Source organism: Salvelinus fontinalis, chromosome 4, assembly GCF_029448725.1.
Source record: "Salvelinus fontinalis isolate EN_2023a chromosome 4, ASM2944872v1, whole genome shotgun sequence".
In the NCBI taxonomy this organism is placed as follows: domain Eukaryota; kingdom Metazoa; phylum Chordata; class Actinopteri; order Salmoniformes; family Salmonidae; genus Salvelinus; species Salvelinus fontinalis.
The window spans coordinates 455445-460444 of record NC_074668.1 but is presented as its reverse complement, the minus strand read 5'-3'; the positions used below and the strand labels follow the sequence as shown (position 1 = coordinate 460444).

General features: G+C 50.1%; 1 protein-coding gene across 1 annotated transcript in view; it reads right to left on the bottom strand.

Annotated features, from left to right (window-relative positions):
• The window catches only part of si:dkey-215k6.1 (transmembrane protein 132C), a 371736-nt gene that overhangs the window by 7681 nt on the left and 359055 nt on the right, over nucleotides 1-5000 (bottom strand). The window lies entirely within an intron of this gene.

Sequence of the window (5000 nt, the reverse complement as noted above, 5' to 3'; positions counted from 1 at the left end):
CTGCAGGGGGTTCTCTTCAGGCTGCAGGGGGTTCTCATCAGGCGGCAGGTGGTTCTCTTCAGACTCCAGTGGGTTCTCTTCATACTGCAGTGGGTTCTATTCAGGCTGCATGGGGTTCTAAGCAGGCTGCATGGGGTTCTAAGCAGGCTGTATTGGGTTCTAAGCAGGCTGCAGGGGGTTCTCATCAGGCTGCAGGGGGTTCTCTTCAGACTGCAGGGGGTTCTCATCAGGCTGCAGGGGGTTCTCTTCAGACTGCAGGAGGTTCTCATCAGGCTGCAGGGGGTTCTATTCAGGCTGCAGGGGGTTCTCTTCAGGCTGCAGGGGGTTCTCTTCAGCTTGGAGCCTTTTATAAACCACCACCACTCGTATTCCCTAAACACCCATTGGGCTCTGGTCAAAAGTAGTGCACTATTTAGGGAATATGGTGCCTTTTCCCCATAGGACTCTGTTCAAAAGTAGTGCACTATTTTTAGGGAATAGGGTGCCTTTTCCCCATAGGACTCTGGTCAAAAGTAGTGCACTATTAAGGAATAGGGTGCCTTTTCCCTATAGGACTCTGGTCAAAAGTAGTGCACTATTAGGGAATAGGGTGATATTTGGGATTTAGACACTGCAACTGAAACACTTTCGATCCTTAATCCACCATCACTATTTACAGTCCTCTCATAATCCACTGCTGCTGTCACTTCAGTACACGTTTCAGCAGGCACTTCCTGTCTGTCTCACACTCTGTGTTTCCCTGCACCAGCCATATACTTCAGCAGCCACTTCCTGTCTGTCTCACACTCTGTATTTCCCTGCACCAGCCATATACTTCAGTAGCCACTTCCTGTCTGTCTCACACTCTGTGTTTCCCTGCACCAGCCATATACTTCAGTAGCCACTTCCTGTCTGTCTCACACTCTACGTTTCCCTGCACCAGCCATATACTTCAGCAGCCACTTCCTGTCTGTCTCACACTCTGTATTTCCCTGCACCAGCCATATACTTCAGTAGCCACTTCCTGTCTGTCTCACACTCTGCGTTTCCCTGCACCAGCCATATACTTCAGTAGCCACTTCCTGTCTGTCTCACACTCTGTATTTCCCTGCACCAGCCATATACTTCAGCAGCCACTTCCTGTCTGTCTCACACTCTGTATTTCCCTGCACCAGCCATATACTTCAGCAGCCACTTCCTGTCTGTCTCACACTCTGTGTTTCCCTGCACCAGCCATATACTTCAGCAGCCACTTCCTGTCTGTCTCACACTCTGTGTTTCCCTGCACCAGCCATATACTTCAGCAGCCACTTCCTGTCTGTCTCACACTCACCAGCCATACTGTATACTTAAACATGTCAACATTCAACCAAGACAACTTATCCGAAAGAATAGACAGGGACCAGAGATTAGGAAAAGCATTCAAAAAAATTGCTGTGCGCCAGAAGACAGCTGAATGTGATTGGTGTAAAAAGATATTGGGGAACAAACATGTCATAGTCAACCTGATTCCCCTCACCACCACGGCAGGCCGCCACTTGTTGATTGACACCACTGGGACTTCTCTCTCCGTGTGAGAGAGAAAGAGAGAGAGGAGGTAGTGGGAGAGGGAGAAGAAGAAATTGAAACATCAAAAAACCTAAAGAGTCCTGACGGCTTATAGCAACGAGGGACAACTCAGTAGAAATTCCCATTCCATGTCTTTGGAGTTTCAATTATATTGGTGTTAGAGAGCCATCTGTGGGATTTCTGTGCTGCGTGGATGTTTGAGGCTCCGGTCCCTGGCTGGATGGGTGTGACACACACCCAGATGTTTCCAGAAACTGTTACACTCCCCCCAGCTACCTCCTTAAACACACTTCTCACTCGGCACAGACATCAATTCAACGTCTATTCCATGTCGGAAAACAACGTTGATTCAACCAGTGTGATTCAACCAACGGTGAATCGTGCATCGTCGTTCAATTTCATTTGAGCTGCAAAATCATTTCTGAAGACTTAAGTGAGCAGGCGCTCACACACACACACACACACACACACACACACACACACACACACACACACACACACACACACACACACACACACACACACACAAACACAAACAAAACACACAGATAAAATAATCCCATTAAGGAACAGCAGATATGCTAACACATAAAAGTAGTTCGTAGTGTTGTCATCACTCGCTGAGAGAATGTAATTAGGACGATGGATGGGACGTGTGACATCATCTTTTCATGAGCCAATGGCAAAAGGGCTTCTGGCGTGACAGCTAAACGGCTGGAAATTGTTTTGTCGCCTTCATTTATTTATTCTTTGCTGGTCGTATTGTCTTATTGAAATGCGGTAATGAGGCCACAGAGAATGATGCAGTGCTCTCAGCATTATACCATCACCACTGAGATTACAGCCCAAATCTGACAGCTAATTGAGTTTATAATGATGTGTGTGAGGGCTTATGGCTGCCGCGCTGCAAGGGAATGAATCAACATGGCTATGTTTGTGGGGAAAAAAAGCCCTTCAATCTGATTTTCGATGTGGGAATCATGCCATTACTCCACAAAAATTAATTCTATGCAAATGTAAACAGACAGCTGATGTTTTGGAAAGGAACTGGTATACAGGTAACTACCAAAATAAAGAAAACACAAACATAGTGTCTTAATATGGCATTGTGCCACCACGAGCCAAAACGGTTTCAATGCGCCGTGGCATAGATTCTACAAGTGTCTGGAACTCTATTGGAGGGATACAACACCATTCTTCCACGAGAAATTCCATCATTTGGTGTTTTGTTGATGGTGGTGGAAAGTGTGTACCTGGATGGTGGTGAGGCCCAGGGTTTAGCTCAGTGGGCTAAGTGTGTACCTGGATGGTGGTGAGGCCCAAAGTTTAGCTCAGTGGGTTAAGTGTGTACCTGGATGGTGGTGAGGCCCAGGGTTTAGCTCAGTGGGTTAAGTGTGTACCTAGATGGTGGTGAGGCCCAAAGTTTAGCTCAGTGGGTTAAGTGTGTACCTGGATGGTGGTGAGGCCCAGGGTTTAGCTCAGTGGGCTAAGTGTGTACCTGGATGGTGGTGAGGCCCAGGGTTTAGCTCAGTGGGCTAAGTGTGTACCTGGATGGTGGTGAGGCCCAGGGTTTAGCTCAGTGGGCTAAGTGTGTACCCGGATGGTGATGAGGCCCAGGGTTTAGCTCAGTGGGTTAAGTGTGTACCTGGATGGTGATGAGGCCCAAAGTTTAGCTCAGTGGGTTAAGTGTGTACCTGGATGGTGGTGAGGCCCAGGGTTTAGTTCAGTGGGTTAAGTGTGTACCTGGATGGTGGTGAGGCCCAGGGTTTAGCTCAGTGGGCTAAGTGTGTACCTGGATGGTGATGAGGCCCAGGGTTTAGCTCAGTGGGTTAAGTGTGTACCTGGATGGTGATGAGGCCCAGGGTTTAGCTCAGTGGGTTAAGTGTGTACCTGGATGGTGGTGAGGCCCAGGGTTTAGCTCAGTGGGCTAAGTGTGTACCTGGATGGTGGTGAGGCCCAGGGTTTAGCTCAGTGGGCTAAGTGTGTACCCGGATGGTGATGAGGCCCAGGGTTTAGCTCAGTGGGTTAAGTGTGTACCTGGATGGTGATGAGGCCCAGGGTTTAGCTCAGTGGGCTAAGTGTGTACCTGGATGGTGATGAGGCCCAGGGTTTAGCTCAGTGGGCTAAGTGTGTACCTGGATGGTGATGAGGCCCAGGGTTTAGCTCAGTGGGCTAAGTGTGTACCTGGATGGTGGTGAGGCCCAGGGTTTAGCTCAGTGGGCTAAGCGTGTACCTGGATGGTGATGAGGCCCAGGGTTTAGCTCAGTGGGCTAAGTGTGTACCTGGATGGTGATGAGGCCCAGGGTTTAGCTCAGTGGGCTAAGTGTGTACCTGGATGGTGATGAGGCCCAGGGTTTAGCTCAGTGGGCTAAGTGTGTAGCTGGATGGTGGTGAGGCCCAGGGTTTAGCTCAGTGGGCTAAGTGTATACCTGGATGGTGATGAGGCCCAGGGTTTAGCTCAGTGGGTTAAGTGTGTACCTGGATGGTGGTGAGGCCCAGGGTTTAGCTCAGTGGGCTAAGTGTGTAACTGGATGGTGATGAGGCCCAGGGTTTAGCTCAGTGGGCTAAGTGTGTAACTAGATGGTGATGAGGCCCAGGGTTTAGCTCAGTGGGTTAAGTGTGTACCTGGATGGTGATGAGGCCCAGGGTTTAGCTCAGTGGGCTAAGTGTGTACCTGGATGGCGATGAGTCCCAGGGTTTAGCTCAGTGGGCTAAGTGTGTAACTAGATGGTGATGAGGCCCAGGGTTTAGCTCAGTGGGCTAAGTGTGTACCTGGATGGTGATGAGGCCCAGGGTTTAGCTCAGTGGGCTAAGTGTGTACCTGGATGGTGGTGAGGCCCAGGGTTTAGCTCAGTGGGCTAAGTGTGTACCTGGATGGTGATGAGGCCCAGGGTTTAGCTCAGTGGGCTAAGTGTGTACCTGGATGGTGATGAGGCCCAGGGTTTAGCTCAGTGGGCTAAGTGTGTACCTGGATGGTGGTGAGGCCCAGGGTTTAGCTCAGTGGGCTAAGTGTGTAACTGGATGGTGATGAGGCCCAGGGTTTAGCTCAGTGGGCTAAGTGTGTACCTGGATGGTGATGAGGCCCAGGGTTTAGCTCAGTGGGCTAAGTGTGTAACTAGATGGTGATGAGGCCCAGGGTTTAGCTCAGTGGGTTAAGTGTGTACCTGGATGGTGATGAGGCCCAGGGTTTAGCTCAGTGGGCTAAGTGTATACCTGGATGGTGATGAGGCCCAGGGTTTAGCTCAGTGGGCTAAGTGTGTAACTAGATGGTGATGAGGCCCAGGGTTTAGCTCAGTGGGCTAAGTGTGTACCTGGATGGTGATGAGGCCCAGGGTTTAGCTCAGTGGGCTAAGTGTGTACCTGGATGGTGGTGAGGCCCAGGGTTTAGCTCAGTGGGCTAAGTGTGTACCTGGATGGTGATGAGGCCCAGGGTTTAGCTCAGTGGGCTAAGT